This window comes from Anolis sagrei, chromosome X (genome assembly GCF_037176765.1).
Source record: "Anolis sagrei isolate rAnoSag1 chromosome X, rAnoSag1.mat, whole genome shotgun sequence".
NCBI lineage: Eukaryota > Metazoa > Chordata > Lepidosauria > Squamata > Dactyloidae > Anolis > Anolis sagrei.
In genome coordinates, this window is record NC_090034.1 from 26,947,725 (window position 1) to 26,964,189 (window position 16,465).

The following is a 16,465-nucleotide window of genomic DNA, read 5'->3' on the forward strand; positions in this document are numbered from 1 at the left end:
CATGTTTGAATTCTTCTGACTTTGTAGTGCTTTCTGCTCTTATATTCTGTGACTTGCAGGAAAACATGGCGCACAAACTCTCTCCTGGCTCCCTTTCTCTCCTCCTTCACATTCCAGCTTCTTTCCCCTTTGTCTCTGGGGGCTCAAGCAGTCAGTTTCAATCATCCTCCTCCTTCCCATCCCTCCAAGCTCCAGCATTGCTCTTCATCCCTGCTCTGACTTCTCATTCTCTCTCTCTTTCTCTTTCCTGCCACGGTCTTTGTTTGCTCAGCAGGGGATCTTGAACAGGAGGAAATGGACTTCATGTCCATGCCTTGCGGGACCTATCAGCTTTCCGCAGGGCATGTAAGACATATCTGTTTCAACAGGCCTTTGATCTTTGATATTGTTGTTTTTAAATTGTTTTTAAATTGTGTTAGATTTTAGCCTGTTCTTGTAAGCCGCTCCGAGCCCCAGGGGAGTGGCGGCATATAAGTTTGAATAATAAATAAATAAAATAAATGTCAACTTACACTGGGACTTGATTTCCTGTAGCTTTGTTTATCATCCAACACGAAATAAAGCTATGCAGTTTGGCTCCAGTTATCATGCTTTGTGCGAACGCCAAATGCCACATTTATCTCTCCATACCTGACCAAAAAATGGGCTAACATTTTTTTCTACATAGGACCTTTCCCTTTATTGTTATGGGTATTCAGCTTGACTCTGAGTCATAGTATAAAAGGGGGGGGGGGGTAGGATCAAGGCCATGCAAATACCTTTCCTGCCTTGAAGGGGGCAATGTTTAGTCCAAGAATGCAGATCCTCTTCGAGTCTGAAGAATTAATTCCATTTTAAGCAGAGTGACAAGCCACCCAAAGACAAACAATAACAGCCAATCCCTTCCTAGAATATTGCATTCAAACTTCATATTGCCCAATGTTATATCAGTTCTTGTTTCGTGCTTGCAAGTCAACTTCAACTCATGGCAACTGTCATCTGACACATGGATAATGTTATCTCCAGACCATCTTATCTGAGCAGCACAGCAAGAAAGCCATGGCCATAGAGGATCCTGGAGCGTTGGCTCCATTTGTACCACTGATAACCTAGCCTTGGACATCAACCTTGTGCTCCCAAAGTCCAGGATGAAAGGTCCATGATATGTGGTAGGAAGAGTGATGCGGTTCTACAGATTTCCAGTCCTAACATGTCTCTGTTCCCTTCCTAGATGTCCATTTGATCTCTTCACTTTGCCCCTGTGATTATGGCTTGTCCAAGTTAAACCTCTTCCCCTACCTGGAACCCACTTCATGTTAGTTTTTAAATTTTGGTGAAGAACAGACTTGGATTATGGACTTCTTGTCTGGACGTTCCCAGAGGATTAGATTAGGTAAACACACCTCTTCAGCTAATCTCACTCTCAGCTCTGGGATGCCACAGAGCTGTGTGTTGAGTACTCTGCTTTTCACTTTGTACACATACGATTGCATTCCCATCCACCACAGCAATGTAATTACCTAATCTGTGGATGATACAACTTTGGCAGGGCTTCTTATCTCCAAAGGGGATGAGCCCACCTATCGGGATGAGGTGAATCAGCTACATAATTGGCAGGGTCAATCATCTGGTTCTTAACATTAATAAAACCAAGGAGCTCACAGTGTACAACAGAGAAAACTTCTCCCACCTTCTTTCTTCTTCTGATTAATGTGTCTCTTACAGAAATGCTTTGATCTGTATATTTTATGGAACTGAATTTTAATGTGTGCTGTAGAATTTTTATATAGTACTAGCTTGGGTACCCGTTGTTGCCCAGGTTATTTGAAAAAAATCAGTTTTTTAACTGTACAAAATGCATAAGGTTGTGGGTGAACTACAACTGACATCGTGCCAGGTTAACCTCGAAAAACCCCATCAGTATTTCAAGTTTGTTACATTGGGCAAGTTTTCTCTAGATGCATCATTAGCGGGGTTCAGTGTGCTCTCTAGATGTAGGATAAACTACAACTCCCACTATAGTGAGTCAGTCCCCTCAAACACCTCCACTAGGTTGAGTTAGTCATGGGGTTTTTGTGTGCCGAGTTTGGTCCAGGTCCATCATCAGTGGAGGTCACTGTTTCTCTGGTTGTGGGTGAACTACAGAAAGGAAGGTCCGTTCCCCCCAAATCCCTCCAGTAATCAAATTTAGGCATATCAGGTATGTGCTATTTCAGTATATCAGATCCATCAGTGTTTTGGTTCACAGTGCTCCCTAAAACTTCCCCAAGTCAAGGTGAATTTCCCCCCAAAGACCTCCAGTATTTTTGCTGGTCCAATTCCACCTTTGGTAGAGTTCAGGGTGCTCATTGATTGCAGTTGAACTGTGCCGTCGCACTTGGGGGCTATTAGTCTTAATGAAGGAGGGATGGACGTGGCACATTTCCCCCAAGGGATTGCTTCTTGCCCTCCTATAGGAAACTGGAACTCCCAAAAACCCAAAACACTGTAAATAGCTCAAGATAAGTTTTATTTATCACAAAGTCATTTCTTCAAAGCAATGAGCTGGAAAACTTTAGAGGGGTGAAGGAAACATACGTTACAGTCTCAATTAGTCCTGGGTTCAAGGGGTTTGAAGCTGAGAAGCCTCACCAAGTTTCCTCTTTCCTCAATGGCTGTGAATGCCGGAGCAAACCACAACCCCAGTTCAGATGGCCTATGTTTTGAAGACTCAGGATCTTCCTCTGGTGCCAAAAGAACCGGCTTGAAGGCACTTGGGATCTCCTCAATGTTATCCAGGACGATCCGGACATAAAGCATGAGTCCCAAGGGTAAAAAACCTCAGAACTGGTGCTAAGAGGTAACTTAAATCAGGGTCCTTTAGAATCAAGTCTTTTACTCACGTCCATGTGGTATGAACTCTGATGGCAGAATGAAAAGAAAAAGGAAGCTCTCCCCTCTTGCAGGAAGAGGTGGAGCCAAACAGTACTGATTGACAGCTACAAGCAACCAATCCATACAACTATACATAAACAGGGTAAAAGGGGGCAGAATTAAGCATGATACAACAGTTTAAATCTTACAACTAACAGTTCTATACATAGGTGGCGCCACTCGCGCCGTCACATGAACTATAAATTCCAGTACCTACAACTCCAAAATGTCCAGGCCAATTCCCCTCAAAACCCACTAGTATTCAAATTTGGGCATATTGGGTATGCACGCTGAGTTTGGTCCAGATCCATCATTGTTTGGGTTCATAGTGTATTCTGGGTTAGGTGAACTACAACTCCTATAAATCCCTCCAAAGACCTCCAGTATGTTTTGTTGATCATGGGAGTTCTGTGTGCCAAGTTAGTTCCAGGTCCATCATGGTGGAGTTCAGAGTGCAGTTCTTAGATTGCAGGTGAACTATACATCCCAGTATCTATAACTCCTATAAATCATGGCGAATTCGCCCCAAACCTCTCTTGTGTGTTGCTAATCTATTCCTCTGTTTGCTGTGTGCCATAGAAAAGAATAGGAAAGGGTTAAGGGAGAGGCAGTGGGCAGGCTCATGCAAATTTCCCACCAATTGAGAGAGTCAGAAACACTGAGATGTCTCTGGTGCAGGAAACACATGAAATCTAGGATGAAATGGTCCCTGTATGAAAGCCTTCCTTGGGTGGTGGGCAGCATGGTGTTTATGGAAAACACTGGCAGGGCTCTTGTACATGTTCATGGCGCTCGCTATAACCTGCAATGTCATTGGAGGGAGGGGCTTTGGTGTCTCCTGAGTAGTGGGAGTTATAGCTATTTGTGGAAGTTTGAGCCGGTCTGTATAAGTGGGCACCCCAGCCACACACACATACATATTTTCACTTTTGTATGTGTATAGATTTTTGCGTTTTTAACTGTGCTGTGACCCACCTCAAGCCCTGGGGAGATATGGGTAAAAAATATAATAATAATAATAATAATAATAATAATAATAATAATTCCCTTTTCCCCTGACTTTAATACCTCTACCTCATGTGAAAGAATATGGAAATATTACAAAAAAATAAATAATAATAAAAAGAACAGAGTGGTGAGATAATTCCTCTTTGTGTCCTTCTTTGGGTATATTCAAATATCCGGACAGCTACCTGCTACGGATGCTTTAGCTGCATTTCCTGCACTCGATGGGGGCTTGGGCTCAACAGCCTTACGGGAGCCCTTCCAACTCTTTATTATTCTGCCTCAAATCCCAAGCAGTCTCAAATGGGAAAGCAATATGATGATATCAGACAAACACAGGCTTTCCTCTCCTCCTTCTAAATTTAGCTACAAACTCCGTGCAGTAGCTGGGGAGGAAATTGGTTTTCCCAGCAACAGTGTGCTATTGCAAGCTCTCAATGTCTGCCTATATGCGGCTTGGTTCCAGAAATCTCATATTTGAGGCAGGATTCCTTATGAGTCCCTCTCACTGCCATTGATGTTGCACACCTGTCCGCAGGTGCCAGACCAGGTACCAACAGATACAAGCAACTCTACATTGGCAAAGGCTACATCCAAGTACACAACGTCTGAAGCCCCATTGAGAAAAAGAGAGCTCCTCTGACACAAGGGCTTCTTCAAGAATGAGAAGCCTTGCAGATTGGACGAAATGGAAAGTTTCAGCCTAACAAAGGTCCCTATCAGACTGCAGTATTGTCTAAGTGTGATAAGGCAGTAAACCTTCCATTCTGGCTTATCTACCAGTGGAGGGACACAACTTCTGCTTCTATGTAACCTAGTCACCTGGGAGGCGATGCTTTCTCCTGTCTCCTAGCTTTCAGTACAGCTTGAGCAATCAGCATCCCTTATTTAGAATGTCAACATCCTCCAAAATCCCAAATTGTCCACATTGTGTGGTTGGGATGGAGACACCTTTGCTTTCTAATGGATTAATGCACACACACTTGGCTTCATGCACAAAAATATTTAAGGTATTATATGTATAAAACAACTTTCAGGTTATATGTATAATATCTATCTATATATGAAACATATATCAATTTTGCGTTGCCGGTTTTCCGGGCTGTATGGCCATGTTCTAGAAGCATTCCCTCCTGACGTTTTGCCTGCATCTATGTGCAGGCATCCTCAGAGGTTGTGACCTCACATGGCCACACAGCCCGGAAAAACCGGCAACAACCCAGTCATTTTGGCCATGAAAGCCTTCAACAATATTTCAATTTTGTATTTAGACTTGGGTCTATCTCCGAGATATCTCGCTATACATATATATGCAAATGCTGGCAAAGGGAGTCCCCAAATTACGGAGAGGTTCTGTAGGTTTGTTCTCAAGTTGAATTGGTATGTAAGTCAGAACAGGGGCATTTTTGAATTCTAAATCCACATACGCACACGCACGCACGCATGCACACATATATAAAAGCTTTGGATAGAACAGTGATGTTTGCGTTGCTCTCTGTAATGTAAACAGTTGATCATATCCACAGATTCTGCTATCCACTTATTCAACTATCCACAGCTTAAAGTGTTTTAGAAGAATTGAAAAAGCAAATTTTGTTTTTGCCTTGTCACTGTGCCATTGCATATCATGGGACTTGAGTGGCCACACATTTTGGTGTCCACAGCAAGTCCTGGATCCAACCAGTGGATACCAAGAAAGAGCTGTTTATTAAAAACCTTTGCAACACAAAAGCAATACCTTCACTTTAATAAACAAAGCAACCTCCGTGGGCCAGAGCCCCAGCTTCTCATGTTATCTAGTGTCCAAAACGTAATTACCTGGCTTGCAAACACTAAGACCTTTGGGGGCTTGTCTCTGAAAGAGGAGACATACAACAGCATAAAAGAGGAAAGATACAATAATAACCCTGGCTGGAAGTTCATAGAAATCAAGCCCCAGGCCATCTGGTTCCAAATTAAATTAACCATTATAACAATTACTATAATCCTCCCCAAATTATAGTCATAATCCTGTTGGTGAATTATGAGGGTAGAAATTATAGAATCATAAAATCATAGAGTTGGAAGAGACCTCGTGGGCCATCCAGTCCAACCCCATTCTGCCAAGAAGCAGGAAAACCGCATTCAAAGCACCCCTGACAGATTGTCATCCTGTCACGATGAAGATGAATGTAGATACTCACGAACACGGAAGGCTTTTGCTTTTGACCAAGAAACAAACTCAGTCATTTTCTTTTGCAGAGTTCTTTTGCAAAGAACATATATACATACGGAGTCCAAATGTTCTCCTTAAGACACAAGCCTTGTAGAACTCCAAACTCCTTCCAGTGAACTCCTCTAATTCCTCCAAACACACCTCTCTAACAACCCACACCAAGGAGTTGTACTTTAGTTCCTTTATTCCTCCTGCAGTTGGCGCACCCTGGCTGTAACTACACAATGTTGGCCAGGTGGTTTGGCTCATTCACTGCTACATTGATCCTTACATCACTTGTTACTTCAGAAATGAACTCTAACATATCCAGCCTCTGTTTAAAAGTCTCCAAAGAAGGAGCCTCCACCACAGTCCAGAGCAGAGAGTTCCACTGCTGAACAGCTCTCCCAGTTAGAAAATACTTGCTAATGTTCAGGTGGAATCTCGTTTCCTGTAGTTTGAAGCCATTGTTCCATGCCCTTGTCTCCAGATCACCAGAAAACAAGGCGACTCCCTCATCCCTATGACGTCCCCTCACATCTTTGTCCTTGGTCCTCATCATGTCTCCTCTCAGCCTTCTCTTCTGAAGGCTCAACATGCCCAGCTCTTTAAGCTGCCTCCTCATATGACTTGTTCTCCAGACCCTTGATCATTTTAGTCACTCTCCTCTGGACACTTTCCAGCTTGTCAACATCTCCCTTCAATTGCAATGCTCAGAATTGGACACAGTGTGATTCCAGGCGATTCCATAATAAAGGGGTAGCATAACTTCCCTAGATCTAGACAATAGACTCCTATTTATGCAGGCCAAAATCCCACTGGCTTTTTATTGCCTCTGCATGACATTGTTGGCTCATGTTTAACTTGTTCTCCATAAAGGCTCCAAGATCTTTTTCACACAAACTGCTATAAAGCCAGGCATTGTCCCCCATTCTGTAGCGCTGCATTTCATTTTTTCTGCCAAAGTGGAGTATCTTGCATTTGTCCCTGTTGAACTTCATCTTGTTAGTTTTGGCCAATCATCTCTCTAATCTGTTAAGAACATTATGAATTCTGCTCCTGTCTTCTGAAGTATTGGCTATCCCTCCCCATTTAGTGTCACCTGCAAACTTGATGATCATGCCTTCTAATCAGGACAACTCCATTCCAAAATCACTCTTTTGGTAGCAGTGGAGGAGAGAATTCTGTTCCAATTAAGCCATGACCAGAATCTCCTGTCCACCAAGAACAACCGCACTGTTGAAAGCAACACAGCATCCCATCCCTCAAGGGGATCGACAATGAAACATCCATCTCATTCCATGTGTTGCTGAATGCGTTGCAAAGATGCTGTTTCCAGGGACTTCCCAAAGACCCTGCAGAGGCGTAGCTATGGAGACGCAGGTAGATGAGACCCGATGCAGGATTCTAGCCATCCTCCTAATGATTCTTCTGCATTTATTTGTGCTCTTTGTGTTCCTCAGAGTGACTGTCTGGTCACTTGGTTTATTACACTAGATAACAAAATTCAAAATATTTTCAGTTCCTGGTTCGAAAGTGTTGTTTTCTGTTTAATTGTGCACTCCTTACATTATTCTACCCCAGAAACTTCGGGGGGTTTTCATATAGGGGCTGTAGTGATGCAACGGGTTAAACCGTTGAGCTGCTGAACTTGCTGACCTGAAGGTTGGCAGTTCGAATCCACAGAATGGGGTGAGCTCCCTCTGTTAGCCCCAGCTCCTGCCAACCTAGCAATTCAAAACCATGCAAATGTGAGTAGATCAATAGGTACCACCTCAGCAGGAAGGTAAACGGTGCTCCATGCCGTCATGCCAGCCACATGACCAGGAGGCATCTACGGACAATGCAGGTGCCTTGGCTTGGAAATGGAGATAAATACCTCCTCCAGAGATGGAGAGGAAAGACAAAGCATTTCCCTTTGTCTGTGTATTTGTGTTTTGTTGTTTCAAGGTATTGAATGTTTGCCTGTGTTTGTCTATATGCTGGAATCTGCCCTGAGTCCCCTCGGGGAAATAGGATAGAATACAAATCAAGTGTTATATATACACACACATTTCTGCAACCTCACGGTATAAATCTCCCTCTGCATAAGTAATTAGTTCTTATTGAAAAATGAGTTTAAACATGGTACAATCAGCCATTCCTCACAGGGCCCGCTTTCCAAAACCTTGCTTAGCTTAGTCACCCTTCTCTGGGCATATCCTTCTTGAATGGTGGTGCTCAGAACCAAACACAGTACAGCAGGACCTTGACTTAAAAGCATCTCAAATGAAGACATTTTGAGTTAAGACTGTCACTTGATTTGGGTTTTGCTTTGACATAAGAACTGCATTTTGAGTTAAGAGGGAGCACTAGCTTCAGGGTTTCAAGGGAGCAGCCTCCGGGCCTCGTGCTCTTGTCTGTTTTGGGAGATAAACTGCTGTCCGCTTAGAGAGAATTTGGGTGAACTAATGTTGTGTGGTTTTTATTCCTAGTCTGTTTGGCTTCATCAAGAAAGACAGAGAGAAAGAGAACAAGAGAGTAAGAGAGGGAAAGAGGATGGCCTCTTCTTTACTTGGTGCTTCCTTGTCACAACTTTGTGCTTATACCATTTTTAAGTTGGTCATTCTTTTTATTGTTCCATATGAACATGCACTTATACATTATTTGTTATTTATAAAGTACATTTTATTAGTTATTTGAGTTAAGAGAGATTTGAGTTAAGAGCTCAGTCACAGAATGAGTTAAACTCTTAACTCAAGGTATCACTGTATTTGTGGAAACCTCAAAGAATTCCTGGAAACCTTAAAGTAGGGTCTCTACGTCAGTTTTGAAAACAAGGGAGAACTAGAGACGAATGGTATTGCAATTGACCAAGACAAGCATTAGGCCCTTTTCACTTTTGTGGAAGTTGTTGTTGCTGTTATATTTATTTATACTCCGCTTTTTGTCCCTAAAGGGCATTTCTGTTGATGTATTTACAGGTACTTTAGATGGTTTATTTGGAGCTCTATGGTTTGCACCCAAAGTTGCACAATAGCTGAGCAGCATATGAAGAAGTCCTGCACTCATAACTTGTATTGGCACTTTGTTGGATGCATAAAACTCTCTGGATTTCAGGGCAACATAGAGAGTTGTGCATCTTTATGTTTAGCTTACTGAAAAGAAAGCTTAGAAAAAGGGACATGAGAGCTATATTTAAATATTTGGAAGAATTTCTTTTGAGAGATGGAGCAAGCTTGCTTTCATCTGTTCCGGAGCCTAGGAAACAATGGAACGATGGATTAAAAATGCAGGAAAAGAGATTCCACTGAAAAACACTAGGAAGAACTTCTGGATGGTGTATATATAAGGAAATGTAGACATTGGGCCTGTGCGATCATTGAAAAAAATGTTTCAATACTCATTACGAAATTAGGGGGCGGGGGAAAATAGTTTCTAAAGTGTTTCCGAAATTGGACAGGGTCCGTATCGTAACTATAATGAGTTAACTATTGGGAAATGTGGTTGAGGGCAGGGCCTTTTGCAGTCTCTGCCATAGGGCTCCTCGCTTTCCCAAACTCTTATTTCTCCGAATTCTGTGCTCTCAGTCACTTTCCCAGCTCACTCAGCTCGTCCTGCCCTGCTGCTTTCCTCTCCTCATGGCAAGAGACCATTAATTTAAAGAGGAATTTCAGCTTGTGTTGAAAATGAAACTGACTTGGATAGGCTTTCGAGCATTACAGAATTCAAACGAGAAAATATTGGGTAAGTTTTTATTCTTAAGTTTTTGCATTTGCATCCCCCCCAGTGTTTCTTGATATCTGTTTGTATATACAAACCTTATGAATTAGATACGGCTTACTAATTAAAAACGAAATTTTGCACACCCATTGTAGATATTCCAAAATAAAGAATAAAAATCTGAAATCCAAAAAACCCAAGTCTTTTGGTTAACCTGTATATAATAACTCACTTTTTATTTAATTCCTTGTGGCATTTCATTACCATTCTCTCCCAAGAACCTAAGAAACAGATATATCCCAAAGGATCGTCCTGAAGTTACATGTCAAAAGTGCATTGATTTGAATGCCGGGGAAGGCATTTCTAAGAAAAACTGGGGGAAATGGAGTTAGAATTGAGATTCTCACTGGAAGTGTCTATTTCACACCGTATGAGAGGCATTGCGAGACAAAGCACAGCTTGCCTTGATAATGTGTGAAGCTGGCAGCACATTTCAGGGGAAACAAAAATATGTACAAAACCATGTTTATGTTTTTAAGGATGCAAATGACTACACAGATTTGCAACTGGAAAATGCACACACAGACACTGAAAATCAATGGGAAAATATACAGGAGATGTATATACATTGGGGATACATTTGAAAATGTATCTACAAGAAGACAATATTGACTTTCTTTGGATAGGTTAAGGAAGGATGAACAATCCTGTTGTGTTTTCTTTGCTGTCTGGGCTGCTGTTCAGATGATTTCACCTCACTTTCTCTCTGTGAGAATCGGGTTTTGGAAACATTGGCTTGTTGTGGAAACAAGGATAGGAGATACAGCTTCATTGGAGACCCCTTTTCCCTATGATAACAACTCTTCCAGGAATGGATTTCCCTACCTTCTGATGGGGAAGATTTCTCTCCCTTCCTGTTGTCTCACCTCTGTTCTTAACTATGGGTCATTTGTAAGTCGGGTGATTGTAGCTAGGGGACTGCCTGTATATGGTCTAAATCGAGGGGAGTCATACCCCATCCATTCTGCTTTGGCCAGACTTCACCAGAAATAATCCTGCCTCCAGTTCTGGGCACCACAATTCAAGGAGACAGACAAGCTGGAATATGTCCAGAGAAACTATCAAAGATTCGTAAGCCATGCATTCCTATAATTCCTTAGGAAGCTGAGAATGTTTAGCTTGGAGAACAGAAGGTTGAGAGGGGACATGAAAGCCATGTTTCAAATACGTGAAAAGATGTCCCGTGGAGAAGAAGTGGTTGAGCTTGTTTTCCACTTCTCGAGAGTAGGAACCTCATCACTTATTATGTTTATTATGTTTGTTTATACCCTGCTTTTTCTCTCCACAAGGAGATTCAAAGCAGCACTTGACTATCTATCCACTTTCAATCCGGTGGCTGCTGGAGGCCAGGCTTAGCAGAGCGGGTTAAACTGCTAGCTGCAGAAAATATTGTCAACAGTTCAATCCTGGGTTGAGGTGAGCTCCTGCTGTCAGCCCAGCCTTTGCTCACCTAGCAGTTAAAAAACAGCAATGTGGAAAAACTCATAAATGTTCCTCTCCACGGAAATCTTTAGTAAAAGGTAAAAGATTTATACGATCTGAAGAGTAGCCAGAGTAAAGCCTGAGTAAACAGCAATGTGAGTAGATAAATAGGTACTTCTTTGGCGGGGAGATAATAAAAGGCATCCATGCGGACATGCTGGTGATTCGATCGGGAGGGCATCTATGGATAACAAAGCTCCTCAGAATGAAAGATGAAGCAGCAGCACCTCCCTGTGGCTGGAGTCGAGCACAGCCTCCAGATGCCAGAGATGGGAAAAGATGGGAAGCCTTTACCTCTGTTTATGTACTGTCTGTCTTTGTTAATTGTATAATGATATTGAATGTTTGCCTTATATGTGTTCTGTAATCCACCCTGAGTCCCCTCGGGGAGATAGTGCAGAATATAAAATATATTAATGACAGGATTTAAAGTGGATATTCCCGCATGATGAGGGTCTTAGACATGAAGCAATGGATTCAAATCGCAGAAAAAGAGATTCCACATAGACTTTAGGAAGAACTTCCTGATGGTTAGAACTGTAAACTATGCTACCACTGAGTCCAATGGAGTCTCCTTCTCTGGAAGTTTTAAAGGAGGGGCTGGGTGGCTGTCTGCCAAGAGGGTTTCCCATTGTGCCTTCCAGCCTGACTGAAAGGAGGGGATTGGACTGGATGACCTTTGGGGTCTCCCCCACACTATTCCATTTAAAAAGTTTGGCAGGCCTAGCAGCTGAATCTCACTAGTGGGTGGATAAAATGTTTTCTGCTACAACCACTCATTGAACTAACTTAGGCAGAGTTGGAGATACAGCTCCACCTGACAACAGAGGAGCAGGGTGGATTTGCTACTGCTTCCCACCACCAATAGCTATCCGTTCTCAGAGAATTCACTACACCTAATGGTAAGACATTTGTGCATTTGACATGCCATGCATATGCATGTATGCCCCAGATTTGCCTGCAAACTCATGTACACATACTTGGTGTTAAGACCATCTGCTAAACGCAGTGGGTCCTTATTCCAAGGAGCATAAAAGTTTCAAATCTTTCCTCGACCCATGCCAATAACCTTCAAAATCCATTGTTCTCTTTCTTTCTTTCTTTCTTTCTTTCTTTCTTTCTTTCTGTGAAGCAGCTATGACTTCTCTAATGCTGGGCGCGCTCACAAAACAACAGCTCCCAAGATGTATTGCTGGCAGAAGCTGTGGCAGCCAATCGACTTTTGTATTGGTTTTCAAAGGCTTTTTAAAAAATTCAGGATATGTTTGAAAACCCTGTGTATCACCCCATTTTGTGGATTCACTAAAAGTCTTGGAGACCTACAAAAAAATATCAGTGCCTGGCAATTTGCTAGATTCAAACCAGTCCTACCATTAGGCAGACTTCCAAAGGTGGTTGGGTTTTGCATTTTCTCCACAGAAAATTGGATTTCTGCTTTTTCTGCTATATTATGCCTTTAATGTATTATGTTTTAATTAATTTGACTCCTTGTGTTTATTATGTTTATTTAGTTTAATCCTCGGTTTTTGGTTGTTTATAAGTTATACTGAGTTCATTTTATTTCATTTTCCATCTTGATTACCTGTTGTTTGTCTGTTTTGGGGCATTGAATGTTTGCCATTTATGTTTTTTGCAAACCACTTTGAGTGCCTTCAGGGAGAGAGGGTGGGTTATAAATAAAGTATTATTATTATTATTAGTTCTCCAAGAGCCTGTGCAATTTCTGCCTATAATACATCTTAAACTGCAAACATTATGACCATTCTAGTATTCATCCCACTGGGGTTTCCCAACACTTTTTGTGACTTGTTTTTGCATGGTGTGACACAGTAAAACGATGCATTTTTTACAGAAAAAGTTCCATTTGATGATAGCAACTAGTTAGTGTGATGTAGTAGTAAAGAGATTTCCAACACTTGCTGGAAATACAACCAGCAAAAGAGGTCATTCTACCATGTGTACTGGACATGTAAACATGCCAAGAAATATTGGATTCAAATGCATAAGGTGGTCCAGAAGGTTTTGGGGAAAAATGTCCAGTTGAAACCTGAGGCTTTTCTACTTGCTCTGACTGATACAAATGGCTATGATAAACTGTTGCAATACGTGACCACAGGAGCCAGGTTGCTCTATGCACAGAAATGGAAGAACTCACAGCACCGACAACAGAGGATTGGATGATAAAAATGATGGACTTGGCCAAGATGGACAAATTAACATGTTTACTAAAAGAAGGGACAATGAGAAAAATTTAGAAAAACTGGAAACGTTTTGTTCACTTTTTGCACGAGGAAGAGAAGTACAGGCCAATTTTGAGTTTCGAAGAAAATTTTGTGGGTTTGGGTTTTTTTTTTTTCCTTCAAGACAGGAGCCAGCATTGGGAGGCCCTGAGGGTGACACCAATGTTTTCTTTTGGCCAGGTGAGAATAGATCAGAGGTCATTAATTTTTCTCTTTTATTTTTTCAATCTTTCTTTTTTTTCTTTGCATTTTTTATGTTTCTATTCTATTTCTTTTCTTGATTCACTTTATTGACTTGTAATGCAACTTTTAAAACTTTTAAAAATAAAGTTGATTTAAAAACAACAACTTCAAAGCATATAACAACCATCTTGGATTCTTCCAATGCTAGATATAGAAGTGGAAAGATATCCAGTGCTGCTGCCTTCCCCCACTTTTTTTTTTTTGTCGTGTCAGGAGCGACTTGAAAAACTGCAAGTCGCTTCTGGTGTGAGAGAGTTGGCCGTCTGCAAGCACGTTGCCCAGGGGACGCCCAGATTATTTTTGATGTTTTTATCATCCTTGTGGGGGGCTTCTCTCATGTCCCCATATGAGGAGCTGGAGCTGATAGAAGGAGCTCATCTGCCTCTCCCCGGATTCGAACCTGCGACCTGTCAGTCTTCAGTCCTGCCGGCACAGGGGTTTAACCCACTGCGCCACTGGGGGCTCCCCAACGCAATCCTACTTGTTCCTCCTTACTGTCCCCATCTCCCTCCACTTCGCTTGATCCTCCTCTTTCCCTTCTCAACTTGCAAGGCCATGGCTGCTTTTCTTGACAGTCTACTTACCAATCCTCCATTCAAGCAGCTGAAATCTGATTTGCAATTTGTTTCAGAGATTTGTATGGTAAAGAGTCAGAGAGGTCCCATTTTGTAATCTGAATCTCTGAAACTTCAGAATTGTTTCATTACAATTTATTCCATTAGCAGCAATGGGAAAAATCTTGAGGTTCATTCGTCATTTTTTTATGGCTATCAGGATGCAACTCGGCATGCTTATAGACAACATTTACAAATTTAAGCCTACCAAGTTTCAGAATGTTTTAGACATCCACTAATTTCTAGGATTTTTTCATTTTTTTCAATTAAATTTTAAAAAAAAACAACTACATGGAGCCCACAGTGGTGCAATGGGTTAAACTGCTGACCTGCTGAAATTGCTGACTGAAAGGTTGGTGGTTTGAATCTGGGGAGCGAGATCACCAGCCCCCCCCCCCCCCCAGAGTCGGACACAACTAGACTTAATGTCAAGGGGATGTTTTAAATGTGTATTGAAAAACTTTGCAATAAAGATATTTTAAAAAAAAAGAAATTGCTGACTGAAAGGTTGGTGGTTTGAATCTGGGGAGCGAGTGAATTCCTGCAGTTAGCCCCAGCTTCTGCCAACCTGGCAGTTCGAAAACATGTGAATGTGAATAGATCAATAGGCAGCACTCCGGCAGGAAGGTAATGGCACTCCATGCAGTCATGCTGGCCACATGACCTTGGAGGCATCTATGGATAACGCCAGCTCTTTGGCTTAGAAATGGATACAAGCACCACCACCACCAGCCCCCCCCCCCCCCCGAGTCGGACACAACTAGACTTAATGTCAAGGGGAAATCTTTACCTTACATCTTGAAACTCTCTGAAACAACAAATCTTTACGAATCTCTCCAAAACGTTTCAGAGACTTCCGTTTTGTTTGGTAATGCTTTGGAAGGGTTCTGTTCCAATTAGTATTTTGGAGATTTCTAATAACAAACCATACAAGAATCTGACCTCTGAAGTTTTGCATAGCCCTAGCAGCTGATGCTTCTCTAGAAAGCAAGCAAAAGTGGAAAGTGAGACCATAGGGAAGAAGGGAGGGAGAGAGAACGGTCCCTACTGACTTTCAGGAAAAGGCTACATACGTGGATGTGGGATCAAGTGTTCCTTTAGTAAACCACTAGAGAATTATGGAACAGTGCAATGCCAATTTTGGAACGGCCATGGACGATGATTTTGGATAACTTGATTTTAATAAGTGTTTTTAATTATTGTTTTAATATATGTTTTTATTATATGCGTCTATTTTACATGGCATCAAACTGTTGCCTATATATGTAAGCCATCTTGAGTACCCTACAGGGTTGAGAAAGGTGAGGTATAAATAAGGTAAATAAAATAAAAGGTAGAAAGGAAGGAAACCTTGCATAGATACAAGGGAAGGCAAACGGGGGAAAGGGTAGAAGGTACAAATGAAAGAAAGGGCAGCAACATGCATTGCGGAAAGGAAGGGGAAGTTCATGTGATTGAGTTCAAGAGCATGGCATAGAAAAGGTTGACACAAGGAATATGGAAGAAGAGGAGACAGGACGGGAGATACAACAGCAAAGTGTGAGATGCGAAGGGGAGAAGCATTGCAAGGGAGAACAAAGGAGGAAAGAAGGATTGGGCCAGAGAGCAATGAGTGGTGGGCAGAAAGAAAGACAAAGAATGCGGAAACTCGGAGATGCAGTAACAAAATGCAAGGAAAGAACAAGGGAGGAAAGCATGGTATCGCATGAGGGAAGGCAAGTGAAGGAGCAGGAAGGGTGTGAAGGAAGGGAGGACAAGGGAGTGAAAAAGGCTGGCCATGACGCTCCCACAAGAGGACAGGGTCAATGCAGTTGGCTATTATGGGATTGTGAGTTCAGATGAAACGGAGGCAATTGTCCTTTGGCCATTTCTCACCTGGAATTCCAAGATCTGAAACCATCCACACAGATTGCTGAGCTATCAACGTCTTTGCTTTCTGGTGGTTCAATGTGTGCAAACTTGTTTCACACACGAAACTATTGCGTATCAAGTTGCCATCAGACTATGCATATGATATTTATATGAAATAAACG

The 16,465-nt window shown here is 42.0% G+C and overlaps 1 protein-coding gene and 1 non-coding gene across 3 annotated transcripts in view; both read right to left on the minus strand.

Annotated features, from left to right (window-relative positions):
• SBK1 (SH3 domain binding kinase 1) overlaps positions 1-16,465 on the minus strand; it is a 94,223-nt gene that overhangs the window by 21,460 nt on the left and 56,298 nt on the right. The window lies entirely within an intron of this gene.
• LOC132782205 (U5 spliceosomal RNA) lies at positions 11,297-11,411 on the minus strand. Its single transcript, XR_009632043.2, has one exon. It is a non-coding gene; the product is annotated as a U5 spliceosomal RNA (small nuclear RNA).